At 41.4% G+C, this 27,377-nt stretch overlaps 1 pseudogene; it reads right to left on the bottom strand.

Moving 5' to 3' along the window:
• Positions 1-10,036: 10,036 nt before the first annotated feature.
• Positions 10,037-10,791, bottom strand: LOC118722279 (annotated as a pseudogene).
• Between the last annotated feature and the right edge of the window lie 16,586 nt (positions 10,792-27,377).

The raw sequence follows: 27,377 nt of genomic DNA, 5'->3' as shown, positions 1-27,377 counted from the left end.
ATTTTCATGTCACATTTAAAGCAGGCTTATACTAAAAAGTTAATCCTTGTTTAACTGAAAGCCACATTTAATTGGTTGTCCTATATTTTTACTTGCTAAATCAAGCAAGCCTATATATAGGATACACACATAACTCAGAATCTTTACTCTTTGAAGAAAATACTAAAAAAAAGCCTGTACCTGAATAGGCACCTGGTTAGCAGCTTATGAAATTTGTCCATCCCTAGCTATCCAGCAGTGCAGAAAGCCCCAAGACACTGCTTTTCCAGCAATGTCATCCATGAATGTTTATATTACAGAATGATCCTGGATGACTTGGAGAAACCAATCACTCTCTGTTCTTAAAAACTGGACTAACTGCAAATGAAATAGCCAATCTATGCTAATCCTGGCATCGTGGGGAAACCCTTGCACCATGTCATCAAAAGATGGCTGCCACAAGATGATCACCACAAGATGGTCACCACAAGATGGCCGGCATGGGAGAGCAGTTGGGGTGACTAGGCCAGTAGGGGAGGGCAGTTGGAGGAGCAATCAGGCTGGTAGGGAAGGGCAGTCAGGAGCAATCAGGCTGGCAGGGGAGTAGTTAGGCATCAATCAGGCCAGCAGAAGAGCAGTTAGGAGCCAACAGTCCCAAAATGTGAGAGGGATGTCGGACTGCCCATTTAGGCCCGATCCCGGAAGTTGGACATCCCCTAAGGGGTCGCCAATTACAGAGGGTGCAAGCTGGGCAGAGGGACATCCCTCTCCCATGCACGAATTTTGTGCAGTGGGCCTCTAGTATTCAATAATAAAGAAGAATGAGACAAATGCCAAATGAAAAATTCAATGTAAAATCGACAAGTACTGTATGCTTATCATGTTCTAGGCAGGATGCTATGTGCTAGGCACAGAGTGGTGGACCAGAGTTACATAGTCCTGACTCCACAGAATTTGCAGTCTGCCTGGGAAATCAGACAAGGGTTAAGACAGGGTACCTGGGAGGACTCGGTGTGAGTATTTTACCTCTTTGGGCCCAAGGAGTGAGTGTGCAGGATGATGTGGTGCTTAGAAAAGGCTCCCCAGTTTCTGTCTTCAAACTAAACAATTTTAAGAAGTTGAGTATAACTAGAGAAACATTATCTAAGCTTCAAATCTGTGCTAAGTCCAATGAGGGATACAAAGGTACACTGCATACATAAATGAACTGCAATTTAAATTTAATAAAGGATATACTATGGTTAAGCCTCTTCAGGGGACATACATAAAATATTACATGAGTGAGGAGTGTGATCATAGTTTAGAGTTCTAAGGAGGAGGAAGCTATGAGAGAAAAAGAGCTCCAGAAATCTGCAGGTGGGTCATCTTGAGTCTTTGGTTGAATATTAATTCAAAGTAGGGCAATACTCCATGAGGTCTGGCAAAGAATAATCATTATGGAAGGAAAAAAAACTACTTGGGAATTAACTAAGAAGCTATTGGAGCTCACATAGCACTAGGAAACATGTGAGTTCTGATGATGTAGAGCACATGTGTCAAACACAAGGCCCGCGGGCCAAATCCGTCCTGCCAGGCCTTGCAATGTGGCCTGCACCACGCTGTCATCACTGCACTCCATTGCGTTTCTATCACAATGACAGTTTATGACTGTTCAGTAAACCATTCAGCCCGCGATTTAGGCTGGATTTTAGATTTTGGCCCCTTCTCTGATTGAGTTCGACATCCCTAATGTAGAGAAACAGGAAGGGCAGAAAGACCTCGTTGCATAACAGGATTCTTCAGTAGACTCCCAAAAGGCCATGCTTTGGAAATAGGGGTAAACTAGCCCTAAGGGATGTCTAAAATTCAAAAGACTAACCATACCAAGTCTTGGTGAGCATGTGGACCAACTGATTCTCAGATATTGCTGATGGGAGGGTCAGGTGTTTCAAGCACTCAAGAAGAGGTTTGGCTTTTTTTTTTTTCCTGGTAATTATTTACCTAAGAGAAATGAAAACTTGCCCACACAAAGAATTATACACCAATGCTTATAGAAGCTTTATTAATAATTGTCAAAAATTAAAAACAACTCAAATGTTTATCCGCGAGTGAATGGATAAAAACATGTGGCTTAGTCATACAAATAAAACGACTTGGGATTTAAGAATGAGTTACTGGCCGGGACCAGTTTGGCTCAATGGATAGAGCGTCGGCTTGGGGACTGAAGGGTCCCGGGTTCGATTCCGGTCAAGGGCATGTACCTTGGTTGCGGGCATATCCCCAGTAGGGGGTGTGCAAGAGGCAGCTGATCGATGACTCTCTCTCATCGATGTTTCTAACTCTCTATCTCTCTCCCTTCCTCTCTGTATAAAATCAATAAAATATATTTAAAAAAAAAAAGAATGAGTTACTGATACGCTAACAAAATGAGCAAATCTCAAACTCATACTGAGCAGAAGAAGCTAGCCCCAAACACATAGACATGTTATATGTGTAAGAAATTCTAAAAATGGATATACTAATTGGTGTGAGAAAACTGATTAGTAGTTGCCTGGGGAATTTGGCCACTTTAGAGAACCTGGCATTTGGAGAACCTGGTGTGTTTATTTGCCCTCTAATCTGGGGCTTTGGGGGAAGTAGTTAGCTCCTAAAATGCTAATAATGAGGAAAAAACACATACAAGCAAATCAGCTTACATTTCTCTTCACTGCTTCTTCCAATTTCCTTGATCCCTGGTAGCATGGAGTCTGATTATTGGTTTGGAATCTGAAGTAGTACTAAGGCCTATCTTATTTATCAAAGTGCTACATGCTTAGGTCCTGAAGAATGAGTGTGGATTAAAAGAAAATGTATTTATTGTAGAATAGACCTTCAAGGTAGAGCCTTTCAGACTCTTTCAGGCTCAAGGAGGAAAAACAATTCATGCATAAGTATCTTGGAAGCTTGATTTAGAATTTGAAGATTGAAGCCTCTTCTTTTTTTTTTTTTTTTTTTTACCATTCCCAAACATGCCACTTCTTTTAACATGTATATTAAGAAAAAGCACAGAGCACATCAAGGTGGAAAAACAAATTTCCTTAAAGTTTTAGACCATGTTTCATCATTGTATTTATCCCAAGATTCACTCTCCCACACATAAAGTGCAGTAATAAGCTATTAATCACAGTGAGATGCTATCAACTTTATTAGTACAAAAAATTCAGATCTTCTATCAAATCCTGCAAGGTTTTGTTTGCAGCTAATAATCAAAATGTGTATTTTTCTTTTTTTCTTTTTGAAATTACATTCAGCTTTGAAACACACACATGCGCACACACACACACATTTTACTAGTACTCTCCATTTTCAACCTCTCAGTAATCCTTTATTGTCAAAACAAAACTGTTAGGAAATGAGAATCTTCAGTTTAATCTTTTGTAAACTCTCCTAAATTGTCCTCTAAGTAGTACAAAAGGAGAAAGCTCACACATTTCATGTACATAATGTCATCAGTATGCTCTTATTAATAGTTCAAACTGTGTGGTTCTAGCATGATTCTATTGTGCTCAGAAATTAATTCAAGATGTATATTATGCATCAAAGAATATACTTGTATTTGGGTCAGTCCAGCTTTCTGACTGACCATTTATAAATAGCTACCATGTAGGATGACCCAACAGATTTTGCTGTTGTTAATACTTTATATGATTTTTAAGAACTGCTGTTGGTTAAGTGTAAAAACATTGCTATAAAAATCTCCACAGTATTCCCTCCCCTATGATGTGGCGCTATGACATCCATATTTTTCCAAAGATTTATTTTAGTTTTAAATAAAATCCAATCTCGGCAGATTGCAATCATGATATGAGTGGATAAAAGCTATCCAAACATTGATAAAGAAAATATTACTCACTGGAAATTTTGTACTGATCTTCTTACTTGCTTGAGTTTTCACAGTTTCCTCAGACCACATAAAAAACAATGAACTAAACTCTGCTGAATAGAGAACATGAAATAAGACACAGAAGTATCAGATAAAGAATTTCCATAGCAAAATATATTTCCCATCTTGCTCTTCATCTGAGCTATGCTGGTCAAATACTTTATAACACACTATGTCCCCTTTTCTCTTATAGAACCTGAAATTCATAATAGAGTACAGGATGAAGACATGGTGTGGTCTGCTATGAACAAATTGCCAAGCACACCAGTGCCAGTGACCTGGAGGGAGCATCTGGGAACTCTGAAGGGCATGCTGGGAATTAGCTTAAGTCCAATAGGAACCCAAGTCAATAGGGGATGGAGATGTACAGAGAATATATGATTTTGTATTGACCTATTTAGTCAGGAAGGCTTTCCAGGACCAAGAGACTGCAAGGCTGTTTCTCTGCATCATAAATTGCCCAAATACAGTAGTGAACTTCTCAAACTTGAGGAGCTGCACCATCAGCCTGGAGAACTCAAGAGTGAAAGTCTACTTAAAAGATAGAAATAGCCGAAACCGGTTTGGCTCAGTGGTAGAGCGTCGGTCTGCGGACTGAAGGGTCCCGGGTTCGATTTTGGTCAAGGGATTCCGGTGGGGGGTGTGCAAGAGGCAGCTGGTCGATGTTTCTCTCTCATCTACATTTCTAGCTCTCTATCTCTCTCCCTTCCTCTCTGTAAAATATCAATAAAATATATATATATATTTTAAAAGATAGAAATAAAAAATTACCCCAAATGAAACATTAGTCCTTGTTTCTTGATCTCCCCTTGAATCAATCCCCTCCACAGGGGCTGGTTGGCCAAACCTAGCTCTCCATACCCATCACCTATGTCTTGCTACATACCAGAGTCTAGTTCTTGCTACTGAATTGTGCAGATGAGTAGAGGCAAGATCTGGGAGCTTGTTAGAAATGCAGAAGGTCAAGCTCCCAGCAGACCTACAGAACCAAAAACTGCAGTTCAGCAAGATTTCCAAAAGATTCCTGTCATATTTACATGTGAGAAGCACTGCTGTAGTTCATCAATTGGGCAATTTCTTGTTTATCTCCATTCGGACTATTCATTGAGCAACTATGATGTGCCAGGCACTGCTTTGTATCTATATTCTGTAATCTTCACAAGGTAGAAATTTTTATTACTCGTTTATATATGCTTGAACTGAGACTCAGAGATTTTCACGGTCTCTCCTAAGCAGTCAAGAAAAGATCAAGAGTCTCTTAAGCAAGGCTGCACTCCTCATTTCCAGAACTGAGGCTCCCATATGGGGTAAGGAAGCAGAGCCCGAAGTCACGGTAGTCTCTCCGAAGAACACCATGAAAAATACAAGATGAATATCACATGAACAAGGAGTATCTTAGCTAACAGGATATAGCACTAAACTGAATTTTTATTCACGTGAATAAAAATATTCATGTTTCCTTCATTATGGCCATGGTGCCCCCTGTGGAAGGGCCATGCGTAGACAATAGAAAGAACCACTCTCTTAGCCAGAACCAGAGTATGTGTACATTTCGATAAAGGAAGTCAAGCTGTCACACCTTACAATGAGCAGTGTCTTGAATCTCACCCTTAATATCCACCTGTGCCTTGATCACACACTTGGCCTTCTGCTCACATTCATAAGCCAACAAGCTGTGGCAGGCACCAAAGCTTTAGGAAAGAGGAGTGAAAAAGTACTTAAAGGTAAGACAATTGTGTTACTTTAATCCTCCTCTGTCTCCCCCTCCACACCCCCGCCCCGCCCCACACCTGGCCCATTTTGGCAGTCAGATATTACAGGGAGCAGCTCCTCAAGTTTGAGAAGTTCACTACTGTATTTGGGCAATTTATGATGCAGAGAAGCAGCCATGCAGCCTCTTGGTCCTGGAAAGCTTTCCTGACTAAATAGGTCAATACAAAATCGCATGCTCTCTGTACATCTCCATCTCCTAAAAGTGCCCACAGCCATCCATAGACCATTAATGGCAACCAGGTGAGACAGCCTGGTCCCTCAACTGCTATTGGTGTTAAGTACCTACAGGCTAAGAAGGAAATCTAAACTCTGGCATCCCCCCTCCTCTTTCTCTCACCTTTCCCAGACTTCCATGCATTCATTCAGTGAGGATGTTTTAAATAAGATAACTTTATTATTCTATTACCATTCATCAAGTGCCTCCTACCTTGAGCTAGACACTGCTCCAGGGGTCGGATAAAATGAGACACCTCTATGAAGGTACTGAGCATAACAGAAGCCCTTAGAGCCACACCCATCTGGCACACAGATGTTGCAACCATCATCATCATCAGAGTCCAGATGCCATCTCTCCTGTTAGTGGGAGTTCACGCCAGCACTTAATGAAGAGAGAATCTAAAGGGAATGGCAATAAAAAAAAGGTGGAAGAGCTGTCTTACCCTCAGAACACAATAACTGTTCCCTCCACCCTCCTAAGTCCCTTTCACTTTCCACTTTTTCCTCCAGTCATGCCACACATGCTTCCATTCAAGATGGAAACTTCCAGCGAGCAGGGTCTTTGATCGACTCACTCTGCTTAGTGAAGCTCCCTTTCATCCCTTACCATCACCCAGCTCCTGTTCCCCCATAAAGCCAATCCCTCCTGAGTGGACTATCATCTCTCTGCTCCCTTCAAATGGTCATCCCCATCTCTCACAAGAGTTACTATCTTCTCAGTGGCTGGACAGAGCTCAGGTAAAAATCTTCCATCCTCAGAATCCACGCTCCATCTAAAACACTCTTCTTGCTCATTCTCAGCACATACATCTTACCTCCACACTGACATGTCTCCCCAATGAACAAACAGCCTAAGTCTACTGTCACACGGGGACACGGCTAGTTTTTCAATAAGACAATTCTTCATAGTGTCAGGCTATCTCAGGAATCGTAATACATCTGGCAATCCTGGCCTTAATCATTACATTTGAGTAGTACCCCAGTGTTTGTGACAATTAAAACCAACCACATATTTCCAAAAAGAAATGAGCTATGTGAGACTACATGGATGGGGCAATCTTCATTAATTTTATTTTTCAATTGAATTTAACTACCATATTTTCTTCTCATTACACTTAACAGTGCCCAACTTCATTTGCCTCTCCTATTTCTCCTCCTCCACTTTCTCCTCTTCCTCCTTCTTCTCCTCCTTCTCTGTCTTTTTGCATTTCATACTTTGTCAATTCTTTTTGTGAGTTTCAGCTGATCTTGGTGCACTAAGACAGACAAGGGGTTTTGCCTATACTTGGGCTAGCACTTTAAATCCTTGTAGCATTCTGTGGCCAAAAAACAATAGTAACCTATACAAGGGAACCGCGGGGAAGGGGGGAGGGGAAATACCATGGAATAGGTCAGAACTGCTTAGCCAACCATCTTCTCCCATCTTCCGAGCTAAACCTTGATGAGGCTTGCATTTTGTTTTAATAAGAGTAGCAATCCCTTATCCCCTACTGCTTAAGAGCATGGACTGTGGAACCAAATTGACGAATTCTGACTTAGACAGCTTGGGCTGCTATAATATACTGCAGACAGGCTGGTTTAATCAACAGAAGTTTATTTCTCACAGTTCTGGAGGTTTCAAAGTCCAAGATCAAGTTTCTAACAGTGTTTGGGTTCTGATAGCTATCTTCCTTGCTTGCAGATAGCTACCTTCTCACTATGGCTTCACATAGTCTTTCCTCTGTGGTGAGTGCAAAGAGAGAGAAGAAACAGGGAGGGGAGAGAGGGAGGGAGAGGCAAAGAGAGCAGGTTCTCTTTTGTCTCTTCCTATAAGGGAATTAATCCCACCATGAAGACTCTACCCTCACGACTTTAAACCTAATTATCTCCCAAAGGCCCCATGATTTTAACATATGGTTTTGGAGAGATACAAACATTCAGCTCATAACAAATTCAATTCTGGTTCTGCCACTTATAAGCTAAGTGACCTTGAATGAGTTAAGTTCTTTCTACCTCATTATCCTCATCTATAAAATGGGGATCATTAAAAAACAAACAAAAAAAAACCTATCCCATCAGATTATTGTGAAGATTAAATTATTTAATAGATGTAATGTGCTTTAAAAATGTTAGTTGTGCTGAAACCATTTTGGCTCAGTGGATAGAGCATCGGCTTGCGGACTGAAAGGTCCCAGGTTTGATTCCAGTTGGGGCCATGTACCTTGGTTGGGGTACATCTCCAGTAGGGAGTGTGCAGGAGGCAGCTGATCGATGCTTCTCTCTCATTGATGTTTCTAACTCTCTATCCCTCTCTGTAAAAAAAAAAAAATCAATAATATATATATATATATATATATATATATATATATATTTTAAATGTTAGTTGTTGTTAACATTATTTCCCAAAAGAATGCTTTATACTTCCAGTACAAACCTATTTTATTCATCTTGCACTATCCTTTATTCACGCCTACCTCAATGTCTTTGGTCATGTTAGTTTTGCTACCTGGAATGCCCTTTGCTCTTGTAACTATTATTCAAGTGTCTCCTAAAGTTCTATTTCTTCTATGTAGCATGCTCTTGAGCATGACCTTCCTGTTATTGGAGCTTCCATAGTTCTTATGGTCAGTATCATATTTTGGTAGTTATTATATATGGCACACCACTCATTGTTTAACTGTTCAAGTATATAGACATATTCACTTTAAAATTACAATTGAGCACCCACTATCTACCAATAATTAGGGAAATAATGATGAGTAAAACATGGCCCTTGCCCCTAAATTCCTTGTAAGAGTAGAAAATTCCATTCCTCAGATGCCTCCAGGGTCAGACTAGAGCCAAGCATGAGGTGAACATTTAAAAATGTACCTGTAACAATATTCCCAGAGGTGTCTTTGGAAAACAAACCATCACCACCCTGCAAGCCCAATTTGTACAGGGTTCAGTCATTACTGTACCCCAGTCTTCATCTTCAGCACTGAAATAACCCCATGTGGAAACCTCATCATTACAACTGCATCAAGAACTTAAAAATGGCAGTTTCTCAGCAGGTGGAGTGATTCAAATCAATCTGGGTATCATGTTTAATCATGCATTTCCTCCCCCAGAAGAATGTGTCACCATTTGTCTCTTCTCTACAAAGATATCCAGGGCATTAAATCACAAAGGAGAGAAGAGACAAGAGGAGAATGGATTTAGGATCACTTAGTAATTGCCTCAGGGCTTGCACGTAGAATATACAAGAGGAAGGAAAGTGAAGACACAATCACTTTTAATCGTCCCTTGGAAAAACTCCATCCCCAAGTGTCCTTCATTCTTACTGCTATTTGTTGAAGGTTTGCAAAGCTGACTAAGAGTGTTTTATGCTAATTGGCTTTATCTGACATCCCTTTATCATTTGAAATTAATAGACAGCCTAGTAGGTACAAGGTCAATGGAATATCTTCTCAGATTTGCAACTTGGCGTTTTCCCCAAAACACCACTTTCATCTTCATACAAGCGGTCCTGTCTATAAAGTCTTCTAAGTAAGGCATGCTGTCTAATCCCATCAACCCATTTGTGACCCAGTCCAGAGGGAAATTGTAGAAGCTGTTCCGCTCCTCGCTTGCTCCTAAATGCCCAACAGATTTGACATTCTCTTAGCGTGATGGGGAGACAGCAGCCTGATGTGCCAGCACCAGGCAACAGCTAGCCCCGTAGCAAAGCCCCTTCTTTAATTCTTTGGGATGATGTCACCAGAGAGAAAGAAAACAATGTGAAGTAGAATAAAGCTCCACCCCAGGGTACAGAGATAATGGAAGTCGTCTCTCTCCTCTTGCTTATCTCTTTCTAGGAATACAGACTGAGAGGACACTTGGAAAGGAGGGATGAAATGTAAGAATGGAAAGCCTCTTGGCTAAAGGAAGGCTTCTCTGAGTATCTGTGAGGGGCGAGAGGAGAGGAGAGAAGAGGAAGTAGATAGGGTGACTGTTTTTTACCTTCAAGGAAAAGAGACAAGAGAATCTGCAGGGGGTTTTTTTTTCTGTTTGTCCAACTCAGGTCATAGAAGAGACAGGAGAATTGAGGGAGGTCGGTTGAATGTGAGCCCATTAGAATTCCATACTCTCTAAGCTCCAAGAGCTTCAAAGGCTTCCCAGTCTTAATTTTCACTGCTATTTCCTTCCTTTCTTATTTTCTTTTTATTAATGATTAATAGATTTATTAAACAACAATACATATAGTTATCAGGCTTAATATGAGATGTTAAATTTTTTACTCAATTTTCCTTCCTGAATAAGTGTTTCTTTCCTATTGTCAGTTTTGAAAATGTAATACCAGAAGACAAGAGGTCCAATTCCAACCACAGTTCCTAGGAGTGAGTTCTTAGGAGTGGGTCTAAAATTGGGACAGATAATTTGTGAGTCAAAGCAGGACCTTCAGTGAGCCCCCGGGTGGTTGGGGTCCTTGTACTGAAGCAGGTTCTCCCTTTTAAGCTGGGATCTTATGGCCACCTTGTGGTTTGCGCCTTCGGGCTTCTGGAGATATGTCATATTCATCTGGGTCAAGGGTAGGGGGTAAAGTGGCCAGGCACCAGGATTATACTTAGGGTGAGCCTTTCCTTCCCTCTCTTATTCCTTCCTCTGTCCCTCCCTTCCTCCTTCCGTCCCTCCCTTCATTTGTCCCTCCTTTCTTCTCTCTCTTTCTTTCTCTTTTCTCTTTTCTTTCTTTCTTCTTCCTTCCTTCCTTCCTTCCTTCCTTCCTTCCTTCCTTCCTTCCTTCCTTCCTTTCTCTCTCTCTCTCTCTCTCTCTCTCTCTCTCTCTCTCTCTCTCTCTCTCTCTCTCTCTCTCTCTCACTTGTTCTTTCTTGTTTTCTTTCTCTCTCTTTCATTATACCTACCTGAATCTCCAGTTCATTGATCAATAATGAATACAAGTGGTGGTAGAGGTCTTTTGGCTTCATTCCTAATTTCAAATACAATTTTTCTTAACATTTCACCAGTTTGAAGTTTGCTACAGGTTTTCATAAGGCTTTGTATTCAGCCCCCTTTTATTTCCCCTTAGCACAAATATTTATTTAACATGTACAGCATGAAAGGTGCTAGTTGCTATGAAGTAGGCAAAGATATGCAAGACATGATTCCTACCTCAAGAAACTAATAGGATCATTAATGATATGAAATACATACAAATAATTTAATGCAGATTAAAAGGTGACAAATGAAAAACAAATCAAGCATGTAGATGCTGCATCATCTCTTTGAAGGATTCAATTCAATAAATATTGGTTCCTACTCTGTGCAACGACTAGGGAAGGCTCTATAAGAGGTTATTTGAATCTCAGAAATGTTTCTTAAAATTAAATAAACTCTTAGGTTAGTAGTAAGGATAAGTTTGTGTTTAGTACTTTGATTATTTAATTGTTTACCTCTAGAAACCCTAAGCTTTTAAAAAGAGGAAAAGACCAATTTATCCCCATGATAGAGCTAAACTCTAAAATGTACAGTATATATATATATATATATATATATATATATATATATATATGTCAGTATTATGGAAAATAATGTTTCAGTTACAAAGTTATATTTTAGGCATGAATTTAAGTGTAATGCTATCTTTACAGAAATGGGGACAAAAAATGCTGCCCATAAATAATTGCTTTTAATGCCTTTAAAACTTGATTTGGGGGGTAATTTTGTAGTTAAATTCAATTGAGTAAGCTGCAAGGAAAATATAATCATCCTCTAGGGCTTAGATAAAACCATTTTTTGGTATGTTTTTCTCATTATGAGTAATTACAGGTAAAAACTTGATTGTACCCTCTTTTGAGTATCATTAAAGAAAGTAAATATCCACTTTCCTAAATCATTGTACTTGGCAATGTTACATATGTATTACTACATAAAGAAAAAGGACTTCCAATGTTTCCCATACAAAACACCTATCAATCTTACTGTTGTTAATATTTTGTCGTTAAAATCTTGACTAGCTGGGTTGTGTGTGAAAAGTGAGGAAAAGCAGAACCTGATTCTCTGGGGGTAAAGTGTAATAAAACTGGAGGGGAAAAGCACACAAAAGAATGATGGGAGTGATCAACAGTTTCCCACGGCACTAGATGAAGAAAGATGTCTGAGAAGTGTCCGTTCCATTGGGTCAGGAAGAATCTGCTGGTCACCTTACTAAGACCAGTTTCGGTGAAGTGATGGGACTGGGAAGAAAGCCTTGAAAGATAAAGGGAGGGTGAAGGAGAGGAGGCAGTGAGCACAGACAACTCTTTCCAGTGGTGAGTCTGCCTCTGTATCTCAGATTCCCTACGGGAAGTTGGAGTACCTGAAATCAATGGTCCCCTAATACCAATCATTGGTTGATTGCATACAGTGCATAAAAGAATGGTCACTGCTCCGAATCAAAGTGAGAAAGCTATGGACTGGTAGGAAATGTTTCATAAAACTACATTTATTCGGTTTAAAGAACAGGCTCTTGCTCTGAAATGATGGCTCCCCATCTCTTGGAGGAGGTGGGGTGGGAATGGAGGTGGGAAAGTGGGAGGAAACACCCTTTCCTCTATAAAATGATGGGGAAAGTAGGAATAGTTTGGTGATGGCTGTTTTGTGTGTTTGTTTGTTTTTTGTTTGTTTGTTTGTTTGTTTTGGTAAAAATGTTCTAATTTAGTAAAATTTTAACAGTTGGAGTTGTATATTTCTTTCCTTTCATTTCTGTTGTCTTGGTTTTCTGCTGGCCTAGGATTCCCAAAGCCTTTGAATCAGGTTTCTTTACCCAGAGGAGAGATTGCCTTGGATAAACCATTACCATGGCAAACCTGCCTGGGATACCCCGCTTCCTCTCAGGAGCCTGTCTTCTTCTTCCCCAGTTTGCCTCCTCAGCTGCCCTGCCCCACAGAGCATGCAGGTCCCACAAAGAGGCACGCCTTTGTCTGAGCCCAGCAGCAGGGGGCGGCTGCACAGGAGAGAGCACAACATTAACTCTAGTTGCAGGGCTTCTCACCACCAGCTCAGGGCTGCTCAGAACCCCGCACCTTCCTGACCCGGCATCTGTCCTACAGCAGCTCTGCCAGGTCTTTTGGGGGATGTGGTGGGTAAACAATTGTTCCATTTAGACTAGTTCAGGCTAAAACCGGTTTGGCTCAGTGGATAGAGCGTCAGTCTGCAGACTGAAATGTCCCGGGTTCAATTCCGGTCAAGGGCACCTACCTTGGTTGCGGGCACATCTAACTCTCTATCCCTCTCCTTTCCTCTCTGTAAAAAATCAATAAAATATATTTTAAAAATAAAATAAAATAAAAAAAGAGTTAAATCAATCAAAAGTATAACTGTGCCTATAGACTAGTTCAGTTTGAGGTGGCAAGAAGCCCCCCCACACACACACACACACATGACATTGCTGGGGAGATGTTTAGATATGTGTCAGGGGTTCAGAGGAGAGGTCTGGGGAGATATAGGTATGAGAGTCACCTCCCTACCAATGATCTTCCAAGTGATGAAAATGGGTGAGCTTGTTTAAAGACAGAGTGTGATGGAGGAGAAGAGGGGGCCTGGAACTACCTGGATCCCAGCATTGAGAGGCCTGGTGGGGGAGGAGGACTAGGTAAGCTTCACTTTACGGTGAGAAGTGTACTCCCATTTCTTTACTTCCTGCGATCGCTCTGCTTGGTGAACAGAGTGCAGATGACACAGAACCAACATGAACCAGCCCTGTTCCTTAGACTCCCTCCTCAGGATCCGAGTGAGTCTCCTCGGTATTCCTTTCCTCAGCTACACAAAAAGGCCTCTGTGGTCGCAGCCCCTACCTTCCTCACAAGGTTGGGTGAGAAGTGTCAAGATGGAATTAGGCTCAGGCACAAAGATTTACATTCACATGCCAGCCATTTTCCGAGTCTTTAAGAATAGCCCAGACACGGTGTTTCAGGCCCTTGGAAATACTAATAATGCAAACAGAATCAAAATCATCATTCATATTATTAACAAGCATTTTTTGAGTAATGTTTTGAGTAAGTGCCTAATAAAGTTTAAGAAATAAAAGTAACTCATGTTTATTAAAGAGGAATTACTGGGTCTCCATTCATAAGCTTCAATATCCTGCTTAATGGGTTCCATACAACATAACACAGAAATCCAGTGAATGAGTTATGGAGAAACAGTCCGCCAAAAAAAAAAAAAAAAAAAAAAAAAAAAATTATATGGTTTCCTCTTTTCCTCTTGGTCCCCCTCCATGAAATAACAATGAGGAGTGTAGCCTGAATAAAGCCATGTCTTGTAACAGAATGAAAGCATTAGGGTGACATGGGTTGTATTTTAGCAGACTGGGCCAGAACAGCAAAAGCTTTGTGGTCAGAGTGCGCCCCCTGGTGGACGACGTGAGCAAGAGAGGGCGCAGATGCACCAGTATTGTGCTCTAGATTTCCCTGAATAAAATGCTTGTTGACCACATTTTGTAAAGAGCTGCGTAAGGAAGCAGGCACTTCATCAAAGAAGGAAATGAGTGCAGCCGGGTGGGAAGGAGAGCCTGGGGCAATTAAGCTCGCAGTCTTGGGTTCTAGAGAACTTGAATCATTTATGATGGATTGTATATGAAAAAGCCACGGAATGAATTGGAAGGTGGTCAAGAAGTTTGGTGTCTCTGAACTCGGGCGGCCTAGGCGCGGGTCTTGGCTCTGGTAGTAGCTGTGAGACTTTAGGGAATCATGTTGCTGTTCTCCAAGCTGCAGTCACCCCATCGGTAAAGCAGTGCCCTAGGAGGCACCGCCTGTGGTTGTGGAGCAGGGTGGTTGTGAGAAGCAGATAACATAACGCAGAAAAAGTATTTTCAGTGCAGGGACTGCTGTACTAAAATAGCCGCGCCCGTTCCCTGCCGTGTGTGTGTGTGTGTGTGTGTGTGTGTGTGTGTGTGTGTGTGTGTGAATGAAAGGCATTTGCATTTCTGGTTTTAAAATGGCTCCCAGATACAAACCTTTGATGACTGCAGCGTTTGGAAGCTCTGTGGCTCAGCGGAAACTGTGAGAATGAAGGTTTCTGAGCACTTCTGCACAACACACTGGAGAGGGTCCATCAGCATCCACTTCCTGGTCTGCCACGTGCACCACCAAAGGTGCCCAGACACAAGTGAGCAGTTGGCCAACCAGAATTGACTGCAGCTGATTGAGGTAAGCGATCAGCCAGGGCTGGTTGGGAGGGAAAGGGAGGCGGGAACCGAGGAGAGAGGGGAAAGGGTCAATGTGCTATGAGTGGCAGGTAAAGGCAGAAATGGGGAATCCCGCCAGGGCCACAGAAGGGCACAGGTTTCCCGGAGCCCAGAAGAGCTGTACTCCAGGACACAAGAGCACACTCTCAGGGCCCTATCCGTTTCCAACCCAGCAGCGACGTGGAGCCAGTGGGCAAACAGAAGCACCACAGGATAATTGTGGGAAGTTGTCTGAAAGTTGTTTTAACCAAACAAAAAGGAAGTGTTTGTCTTCTAATTCCCAGAAATGTGCCGCCAAAAATTCAGGTATTTGAAAATGTCAAGAAGCACTAATGGAACTAAGAACCTGACCCTGGAAGGAGGGCGGGAGGGCCGAATGTGTCTTGGGTCCGAGGGCCGGACTCCAGGCTGCAGGATGTCCTTTAGAAGGAGGCCCCAGGGAGACGTGCTGAGGCCTCTGCCGCATTGTTCTCTTTTAGGGAGGGAGTCCCCAAACTGGATTACGTATTTTTAAAATATATTTTTGTTGATATCAGAAAGGAAAAAAGGGGGGGGGGGAGGAGGAGAGAGAAACATCAATGATGAGAGAGAATCACTTATTGGCTGCCTCCTGCATGCCCCAGCACTGGGGATCAAGCCCGAAACCCAGGCATGTGCCCTGACCAGGAACTGAACCAGAGACCTCTTGATTCCTGGGTCAATGCTCAAGCGCCTAAGGCAAACAGCTGGGCTCCACGCTGGACTATTAAATGCATCTTTTGTCAAATAGCTATCAGATGGGGAATTCCATTTTAATGAACTAACATTTGGAAGTTGCCTGTCTTTTTCCTCTCTTTAATGGCTTCTAAGGAGTAATCTTCTCTTGTTTTCTCACCTCACACAGTGAGAGCTCCATAAGTTTTGGGAATTAATTCATTCTAATGAATGGCATAAGGTGAAATAAAACCAGCTTAATGCTTCTAATCATTGGTACCTGGCTTCCCTGACTTTCTCTGCAACCAGGCGAGGCCTCACTTGGCTGGCTCCTCGGCCTGGGTCCTGTCTTGTACTGTCCCCCACCGCACTCTCTCTAGCACCCACCATCCCTGTCCTCGTTGGCTTTCTGCAGTTCCCAGCCTGCTCGCACCTCAGGGTAACTCCCACTTTTGTCTTTTCTTGATCTGGGCCGACAAGTGTTACTTGAGAGGAAAATCCCCTAACAGTGCTATTAGAACCCATCATTGTGTCTGTGCTCTCAAACCTGATCTGGGACCTCAGGGCCTCTTGCAAATCTTTTATCATGTCTTATTGATATGACACCTCGAATTCCTCCTGGTGTCTGGGACAGACCTATTCCTCCCCGCTCCCGGTGTGTCTGGTGTCCTACGAAGGCCCTGGCTGCCTAGCTCCCGCCCCCTCATTGGCAAGGGCACCCTCCACACCCACTCTGACTGAGGAGTTATTTTGGAGTCTGTGACTTGGGATCAGAGTCAGCAAGGCTGGATTCTTTATTTTCCAAAAGCATGGAGCAATGCTAAGCCCTGAACATCGACAGAATCCAGGCGGGGAGGGGGGACTATGGTTTTCTTTCTGTTTGAACTTGTCTAGCATGACTCCCTGACTTCTTTGTTTATCCCATTGATGTGTGTGTGCTGGGATGGGGGAGCTTTTAGGGAGGAGGGAGGCGATAACTCGTTCTTCCTGACCAAAACTTGAAAATGAGAAAAGGGCTTTAAGGTCTACCACATGCCACTCCAGCAAATATTGGTTTTGATCCCGTCGGAGCCCTGAGGTACAAGATAGGAGCATTCCGAGTGGTTATTATTCAGATCTATCAGCGAGGAGCACGCCAGAGCCCGGGTGCAGCTTCGCAGCTCAATTAGCACACACAGCACCCACCTCCGCTTTCTGGATGCAGCTCACATCACCCAGGACCCTGCGCGAGCCGCGCCGTGGTTAAGGATATGTCACCGCGAATCAACAAAATATGCAGTTTGATCAGCACATTCCAAGCGCGGATCATTAAACTATGCAGCCTGGTCCCCCAAGTGCATGAAAAATTAACTAACAAGTTTTGTATCTTGATCAGCTTAATGAGTGAGAAGCCGCCGAACAAGAGAGTGTCAAATCGTGCGGTCTGGCAAGGGGGGGGGGGGGGGGGGGGGTGGTGGTGGAGGGAGGGCAGATGATTGCCTGCGCGGAGCCGCCAGGGCCAGCGCTAATAGTGTTGGTTTTCAGAATAACCAGCCGCTAGAAATCAGTGTCAGAGGGAGCTGATTAGTATTAAGATGTTGTCCAGCCTGTTTCCAGCAGGATGTGATGAGATGTCGAGCCTTCAGATGTAAATGAAACATTGATCCTTCCTTTCAGGCTTCACTGGGTCGTAATGGACTCAGCCATGCGCCTGGAAGCCCCTGCCAATGGCATCCCGTGCACATGGGCCGCACTGAGGGGCCGTGGCAGCTTTCTGGAAATGTCTACACCGTCTGACCTTGAAAAGCAGCTAAAAGAAAGAGGTGGGGGGAGAATTCTTTAATCAAACTGTATCAGAGATGCCACATGCCATTGAAGGGGGGGGGGGGGGAAGGAAGGAAGGAAGGAAGGAAGGAAGGAAGGAAGGAAGGAAGGAAGGAAGGAAGGAAGGAAGGAAGGAAGGAAGGAAGGAAGGAAACAAGGTTTCCTAAACCAAGAACGCTCAGTTAGAAAGTTGGTGGAGAATCTGAGTAAATTAAATGCAAGTGGCGGAGACATTTGAATTGGATTGTCACCGGAGACTGAAGGGTCTGCTGTCCCCAAGCGATTGGCAGGATGCTGATGGGGAGGTGAACAGCCCCCTTTTAACACAGCCACACATGCCCCGGGTGACTGGGCCCGTGTATAAACGGGTACTTGAGCGCCAGTCTATTAATGCTGACCTGATAGTTTTCATCTTGGCCGACCGGCTGGCATGGCAGCTGTGGGAGTGTCAGTTTCCCAGGGCATACAGACAGCCCCTTCAATAAGGAGGGGGTCAGCGGAAATGTGGCGGTCCCGCATAGCAGGCAGGATGCACATCCAAATGGGGACATGCCACAGACAAAGGGGGACAAGGCTGTCTGGCAGATGCTGAGGTTGGAGCGGCTGGCTGCCCTTTGGTTGCACATGTTGGGGCAGAGGACAGGAGCGTGATGGGGGGGAGAGGACATTTTTTTTTCATCGTTCTCTATTTGATTAGACTTCTCCCAAAGTGTAGCACGTGGACATACCCAGGATGACTTTTGGTCAAGTGTGGCATATGGACAATTTTTTTTTTTAATGTTCCTAGGTAGGAGTCTATTCCCATGAATATCAAAGTAGAACTAGCACATCAAATTCGTGATTTAACTAACATTATTTCTTAGAGTGAGCTCGAGATGGCAAAAGTGAGTTTAGTGAAAGCAAATTCAAAGACAAATTCTATATGTGTAGTAAGTGGATATGTCGAAAACCATAAAGGGGTTTTCAGATGGCTGAAGTTTAGGAAAACTGTTCATTGCTGCCATGGGAGCTGGAGCTAGGTCTACAAGAGGACCTTCCTTCTTAGGTCAATCAGAAAAACGTGAATTTCATAACAAACAGGTGAAGGGATGAAGGGATCCCATAGCATATTTCTGCAGTTAGCTTATTACCTCACCATACACAGAGATACAAAGAAGCTAAGACCCAGAACAGGCTCTGAGGCACCAACACATCAATCAACTGTCATAAAATCATAAAAGTACTCATTGAATGACTAAAAACGAATTTTTAGTTATTGAAGTTTTAATTCAATAGTACTAATATCTATACTAATAAAAGGGTAATATGCTAATTAGATTGAGTCAACCAGTCATTTTCCAGCTGTCCAAATTCCTCCCAGACAAAGCCATGGTGGTGGGGGCTGAAGCAGAACCAGTTAGGGGTGATCAAGCCAGCAGAGAAGGGCAGTTGTGGGAGAGATCAGACTGGCAGGGGAAGACAGTTAGGAGTGATCAGGCAGGCAGAGGCAGTTAAGGGTGAGATCAGGCAGGCAGGGGGCAAGATAGGGGTAATCAGGCAGGCAGGCAGGCAGGTGAGTGGTTAGGAGCCAGTCATCCCAGATTGTGAGAGGGATGTCTGACTGTCAGTTTAGGCCTGATCCTACAATGCAGTCGGATCTCCCAGATTGGAGAGGGTGCAGCCCAGGCTGAGGAATCCCCTCTGTGCACAAATTTCATGCACCGGGCTTTTAATTTTATTAGAAAGTACTAGAGTCCCGGTGCACGAATTTCTGTACATTGAAAGGAAATTAATTAGAAGAAATATTTTAGATGCCTGGGAGGGACACAGGAGGTTGACCAGCCTGGGGGAGGGGGGGAAGGGCTCCAGGGCATGTCTGGCCCATCACACCCAGTCCCAATTGGCCAGACCCCAACAGCAAGCTAACCTACTGATCTGAGCATCTGCCCTCTGATGGTCAGTGTGCATCATAGCAACTGGTCAAACGGTCAAATGGTTGGACACTTAGCATATTAGGCTTTTATATATATATATATAGATAGGATGCATCAAAAGCATATATACTACAGATATATGTATGACATGCATGCACACATCTGTGTATTTTCAAAATATTAAGATATAGTTGTACCCTCTAGCTCCCTTAAGAAGTAGAGAATGACTAGTATTTTGAAACTGCCATTGTGCTCCCCCAACTGCAACACTGTTGCCTTCCTATTTTACTGAGTTTAAGGTTGATCATTTCCTTGTCTTTCTTCATAACCTTACTAGGTGTGCATGTACCTCTAAGCAATATATTATCTAATATTTCTTGCCCTTTAAATTTACATTAAAAGATGCACGCTATATGAATTACTCTTAACTTGCTTTTTTCATTCAGGATTATGCTTTTAGTATCGACACATGCTAATATGCATAGAAGTAGCTTATTCATCTTCACTCCTGTGTAATATTTCACTGACTATCTCACAATAATTAATCCACTATACTGTTCATTTTTATTATTATGAGCAATGCCGCTTTTACAGGTCCCCTGGTGTCCATGGGGAAGAGATTCCCTTGTGTATACACTTAGGAAGAGAATTGCTAGGTCCTAGGTAGGTGCTTTTTCCACTTTATAAGGTATTGTTTGCATTGTTTTGTTGTTGTTTTTTTAAGGTTTATTGATTTACTTTCTCACTATTTCCAATAGCAACAAAAATAAAAATTACTAGATATTTATCTTGCACTATATATAAAAATCAACTCAAAGTGGATTAAAGACTTAAATGTAAGACCTGAAACTATAAAACTTCTAGAAGAAAACATAGGAGAAAAGCTGCTCAATATTGGTCTTGGCAATTGTTTTTTAGATAAGCACCAATTACACAGGCAGTAAAAGCAAAGTTAGTAAGTGAGACTACATGGAACTTAAAAGTTTCAGCACAACAAAGGAAACAATAGAATGAAAAGGCAACGTATGGAATGAGAGAAAATATTTGCAAACCATGTATCCAATAAGTAGCTAATATCCAATATATAAAAAACTCCAACAAGAAAATAGAAAAAAAAGAAATAAACCCAAATTAACCTAATTTTAAAGGGGACAAATGTTTCTTAAAAAGAGAAATATATAAATGGCTGCCAGGTATATGAAAAGATGTTCAACATCACTAATCATCAGAGAAATTCAACTCAAAACCACAAAAAGATATTAACACACACTTGTTAGGATTGCTATTTTAAAAAATAATAATAATAAGCCTCAAAAGATTACAAATGTTGGCAAACATGTGGAAAAATTTGACCCCTTGCACAGGGTTAGCAGGAATATAAAGTGGTGCAGCCACTATAAAAAGCAATGTGAAGGTTCCTCAAAAAATTAAAAATAGAATTACCATATGATCCTGCAATTCCACTTCTGGGCATATATCCAAAGGAGTGGAAATCAGGATGGCAAAGAGATATTTTGCACCCCCACATTCCTTGCAGCATTATTTATAATAGCCAAGATATGGAAACAATCTAAATGTCCACTGATGGGTGAATGATAAAGGAAATGCAGTGTAGACACACAATGAAATATTATTCAACCTTTAAAGTAAAAAAAAAAATCCTGCCCTATTCAACAACATGGGTGAACCTGGATGACACTACACAAAATGAAATAAGCCAGTTACAGAAAAGGAAAGACTGCGTGATCCCATTTATACACAATACCTAAAATGGTCAAACTCGTAGAAACAGAGAGTGGTGGTTGCAGGGACTAGGGTGGGGATGGAGAATTGTTTAGTTGAGACAAACTTTTTATGCAAGTTCAATAATACCTAGAGATACGAGGTACAGCATAGTTCTTATAGTTAGCAATACTGAATTGTGCACTTAAATTTTTTTGTTAATAGAGATCTCATGTTAAGCATTCTTACCACAGAAACAAAACCAACAGCGCAGGGGCACGAGGAAACTTCTGGACATGATGCCCAGGTCTATTACTTTGACTATGATGACAGTTTCATGAAAATGTGTCTGCATATGTCCAGACTCTTCAAATTGTATGTTAAGTATGTACAGTTTTTGGTATGTCATTAATAGCTTAATGTTATTTTTAAAAGTGTTAACATGTTTAAAAAGTGCACAACTGCCCTGGCTGGTTTGGCTCAGTGGATACAGTGTCAGCCTGTGGACTGAGGGGTCCCAGGTTTGATTCTGGTCAAGGGCATGTACCTTGGTTGCAGACATATCCTCAGTGGGGGTGGGGGGAGGTGCAAGAGGGGGCTGATTGATGTTTCTCTCTCATCGATATTTCTAACTCTCTATCCCTCTCCCTTCCTCTTTGTAAAAAAAAAAAATATATATATATATATATATATATATATATATATATATATATATTAAGTGCACAACTGATTTCTTTATTGAATTAATTTATTGAAAAACATCAAAAAATCTAAATAATTTTGGAAGTATAGCATGCGATGGATAGAAAAAGTTAATAGCATACATACATTCACTCTCCTCAAATGAATTGGAAGTTTTATATTTCAATCAGAATTTAGATAAAGTTTTACATGGAACTTATAATGTGATTCTGAAGTTTACATGGGAATTCAAAGGGCTAAAATTAGAATAATTTTAAAAGACAAAAAGATGAGTCATCTTGCTCTATCAAATGTGGTTATTAAAACAGTGTGATATTAGTGCAAAGACAGACTGTGTACTGGAAGAACAAAACATTGGACCCAGAAACTGAATGTCCCCTAGAAGGGAATGTACAGATGGAGATGGCAGTGCAGGTCCCTTGGGAAGGGATAAACTCCTAAGTAAATGGTCCTCTGACCCCTGATTGACTCTACCGCAAAAAATAAAAGAGCCCTACATGCCACCATACACAATAGTTAATTCCTCGTAGATTAAGACTTAAATGTGGAATGAAAAACTTAAGAAAAGTTTTAGGAGACAGTGAAGAATAAATTTATAATCTCTATGTAGGGAAGGATTTCATAAACAAGATGCAAAAAACACTAAACATAAAAAAGAGATTTATAATTCTGACTACATTAAACTCAAGATATCAAAAGATATTTTAAAATGTCATAATAAGAGCCCAATTGATGTTGCTCAATGGTTGAGCATTGACCTGTGAACCACAGTTCAATTCTCGGTTAGGGCACATGCCCAGGTTGTGGGCACATCCCCAGGTTGTAGGGGACATTCAGGAGGCATCCAATCAATGACTCTCTCTCATCATTGATGCTTCTCTCTCTCTCCCTCTCCTTTCCTCTCTGAAATCAATAAAAATATATATATTTTTAAATGTCATAAAGAGAGTAAAATACAAACCACAAACTGGGGGACATATTTGAAATACATATATCTGGAAAAGAACTCATATCAAAAATACAAATGAAGACCTCTTGTGAATCATTAAGGGGAAAGGTAAATAACCAAATAGAAAAATAGGCAAAAGGAATTTCACAGAAGAGCATATGAATGGCACATAAATATTATGTGATGCTCAAACTCATTGGTTATCAATAAATTGCAACTTTATTTTCCAGGGTAAGATACAACTTATAAGTCAAGCAATAATATCTGTTTATGATGAATTAGAATTAAAACTTCTCACCTATTGCAGATGAGAATATAAAACACCTACTTTGGCAAGTGAATAAGCATTTTCTAGTACTGTGGAGGATTCACATAGTCTAAGATCTAACAAGTCCACTTCTAAGTATTTAACCAAGAGAAAGACCTGCACAGTTGTGCCAGGAGACATATATAACAATGTCCAGAGCAGATTCTCCATAACAGCAAAATGCCTATCAGCAAAGAAAGGATAAAGTGGGATGAAGGCATAGAATGAAATGCTATGCAATTGTAGAAAGTAAAATTAACCATAGCACCATGGATGAATCACAAAACAACAACAAAATGAAGTGCAAAAAAACAGAACATTGAATAATAAACCCTGAATGACAGAAGAATATCTATATCCTAGAGTAGGGGTGTCGAACTCAATCAGAGAAGGGGCCAAAATCTAAAATCCAGCCTAAATCGCGGGCCGAATGGTTTACTGAACAGTCATAAACTGTCATTGTGATGGAAACGCAGCAGAGTGCAGTGATGACAGCGCGGTGCGGGCCACATTGCAAGGCCTGGCGGGACGGATTTGGCCCTTGGGCCTTGTGTTTGACACATGTGTCCTAGAGGCCTGGTGCATGAAAATTCATGCACTGGAGGGGGTGTCTCTCAGCCTGGCCTGCCCCCTCTCACAGTATGGGAGACCTCAGGAACAGGAGGCGACCTGGCGATCAGGGGAAGGAGATGCCCCCATCACACCTCTACTGTTGCCTCTGCAGGCAGCGCAAGCCTCAGCTGGCCCTGGTTACCTGAGCCTCGGGCAGCCCTGGGCAGCTGGGCAGCCGACATTTGAGGCTTGCCTGTACCTCAGGCCTGCTCTGGGCGGCTGGAGGGGTTGAAGGTGAGTCCAGCCACACTGTGTTCCTGCCACTTCTCCTGCCCCTGCAGGGCTGAAAGGACTGGGGGACTCCAGCCAGGCTGAGAGGACTAGGTGCCACCATCTTGTGGCTATGGTCACTGCCATCTTTGTGACAACTTGATGGTCAATTGTCATATTTTCTCTTTATTCGATAGGTCAAGTAAGGGTGATTTTATTGATTAAGTAAGGGTGATTTTATGTCAGAGAGAAAAAGGGGGTATGATTGCAGTATATGCTCTGTCAAGGGTCCCATTAATTCATTTGAAACCAGTGCATACCTGAGTATTTGGTACCTGGTACATAATAGATATTTGATACAGTTGGTGAAAGAAAGGAGGATAAGAAAGGGAAAGACAGATGGGTGTAGGGAGAGAGGGAAGGAAAAGGTAGAGAAGGGATTGGGGAGGAAAGGAGGCTGACTGCCCTGGCTTTGTGAATAATTGATTATACATAGTAAATAGATTTCCTGTTGTCTGGAAAGAGTTCTGTCTTATTGGGATTGAGGAAGCACTCCGTCCTCTCACAGAATTTAGCCCATTGTGTCTTGTGTTACTAATGGTTACACTGACTCTAGCACACCATTGAGTCTTGCTTGTCAAACATTAACTTCTATACTATCTTATAGATTTTTTTTTTTCTGATAGAGTAATTCTACTTACGTGGAATGGCAGGGCTGCCTGATAGTATTTTACCTAATTCAAAAACATAAGAAATTACCCAGCTATGTAAGACATAGAAAAAAAACAAAGGAATTTTTTTTCTTTTTTTTTCTTTTTCCTTTTTCTTTTTCTTTTTTAAAAAAACCTCAAGACAGAAAGGGAAGCATTAAGCCTATTACTAAACTCTGACTGAATGTATTTTTTTGTCTTAATTTCATGAGAATTGGGCCAGTGGGTAAATATTTCAGTATGTTAATTGCATGCTTAAACCTGCATTTTAAAAGTAAAATGTTAAGGTTGAGTAAATACAAAATAATAATGATAACATATTTTCAAAGTATAAAATGATGGAAAAACCTTGTCTACATAACACACAGCTTTCAAAAACGGAACACTAATGAGATTCTAGAAGCACTTCCCAAACCCTCTGCTCTCCACTTCTCATCGCCCCATGCAAAGTACTGCCTATCCTGAATTGTGTTTATAATATCTCACAGTTGTCGTTTACAGTGTTCATACTTGTATATGTTCCTAAACACTAAATTCTTTGTTTTTACATATTTTTAAACTTCATCTAAATATAATCATACTGCATTTTTCTTCTATACCTTGGTTTCCTACCATTCAGCACTTGTTTTTTGAGATTTGTCCATGATTTCATGTACACACCTGTAATTTATTCATTTCCATTGTTCTTTATAAGCATATTTATTGCATATCACAATAAGCTTATCAATTTTTCCTGTTGATTGATATTTCAGTTGTTTCCAATTTTTTTTTTTTGTTACTATATCTCAATGGACTTCTTTGTACACATCTCCTGGTTCCTGTGTACATGGTTCTCGAGAATTGGACCTAGGAGTGAGATTATTGGGTGACAAGGCATGCACTTCTGAAACGTCACTAGATAGTAATTGTTCTCTACAGCAGCTTCCTAACTTGTACTGCTACCGGCCTGCATTGGAAATGTCTGTGGCCCATATCTTCGCCTGCCATGGTTGCCATTCTCAAGAGTTAGCATTCGCCATGCCCTCTGATGTGCTGACTTTTATCACACTCTAAACAAACCGCAGATGTGACTCAATGAGCATACAATCTGCACTTCAGTCTGTGCCCCTGATTTGAAGTTAGTGGCCGATGTTGAATTGGACCATGGCCTCATTTGGACATTTACAAAAAAAAAAAAAAAAAAAAAAAAAAAAAGAGGGGGCTTCAAGAGAGCAGGTCTGCTGTTTTCTCAATAAAGTGCTGATTGACAAATGTGAGGGAGGGAAAATCATGATGTTAGTAGCGGAGTGAAATATTGTATTTGGCACTGTTGGGAAATCACCCAAGTTTTGTGGGTTTCTGACTTCATAACTACAAGATATTTGGATCAAAGTGTACTTACTTTAGGTGACATATGAATTCATAATCCAAGGAAAAAAGCCTCGTAAAAATAACTTAACATTAAATATATCTTGCAAGAGGACCATTTAACTTGGCAAAATATTAATGAAATAAAACACATGGGTTAGATTTCCCTTATAATACACACAGGAATAAAATGTGCTCAGCAAAATATGCTTTGGCTTTGGCTAAACTAGAAACATCTGAAAATAACCTGAGAGATTCCTTTAAACTGCAGCATGTTTCTGGCTTTGTCCACCACTTAATTAAGTGTTGTTTTAATAATGAAGCACATTAGGATGGGGGTTGTACCCAGCCTAACAACCATTCTTTATGGGGTAGTAAAGATAAAGACAATAGTACCGACATAAAAAAAATATTTAATTTCATGGTCTTACCTTCTTAACATATGGTTCATATCAGCCTCACTAGTTATTTTCCCAAATCCCCGTTAGTTAAGAAAGTTAGCCATTGTTTTGTCCTTGAAAATTTAGGTGGAAACCTGTTCTGATGGCTCAAGGATAAAGAAGATAGGTGACAACAGGGGGGTGGGGGCATGAATGGGGTGGTGGAGGATAATGGGGGAATAAGGATACATATATAATGCCTTAATCAATAAAGAAATTTTTAAAAAAGAAGATAGGTGAGATATTCCCAGGCAACTGCAAAACCACTGCTTATGAAGAACCCAGTTGTGTCCACTGGGGAAGCAATGATTTGAGTTCAGGCGTTTTTCAAGACAAATCATTGCTTTATGCCTTGTCTTCACAAAGTGAACTCTTGAACCTTTAAAACTAAAGATTGTAGAAATGATACAAACAGACCCATAAATGCTACTCTAGTACAATCTTGGTGCATGTGTAGACGTACTTTATTGTGAAAAATACAATACATTTTAGACATGAAAATCTAACCGTTTTAGACTTCCGTCACCAGTAAAGATGGCGCAGCTAAATCTTACCAATCTGTTAGCTGATGACAATTCAGCCTGGACAAGATGTTTTAAGTGTTTGAAATGGAAGAGGGGGTGTATCTCAAGGCGTTGGAAAGACAGAAAGAGTACAGTGTGGTGAGCCAAGGAGTGGAGAAGGATGGAGCTGAGGGAGTGAACCTGGACTTGGGGACTACTTCTATGGTGGGCTTTTGCTGATTTAAAAAGGAACCTGGAGGTCTAAAAGGCTGAGAAGCTGAGCATGCTTTTCACAGCTTCATGGAGTAAAGGAATAGGCCTTAGAGTCTAAGGCCTATCAAGAAGGAAAGGGATTTGTAGAAATCCCTGTGGAAATCCTGAAGAGCTAGACCTTAGGAACAGAACAGGGTAACCTGGAAATAGAGATAAAGCTCAGT

The sequence above is a fragment of the Pipistrellus kuhlii genome, unplaced genomic scaffold (assembly GCF_014108245.1).
Source record: "Pipistrellus kuhlii isolate mPipKuh1 unplaced genomic scaffold, mPipKuh1.p scaffold_m20_p_2, whole genome shotgun sequence".
NCBI lineage: Eukaryota > Metazoa > Chordata > Mammalia > Chiroptera > Vespertilionidae > Pipistrellus > Pipistrellus kuhlii.
Note: the sequence above shows the minus strand (reverse complement) of the source record. Positions and strands in the feature narration are given on the sequence as shown.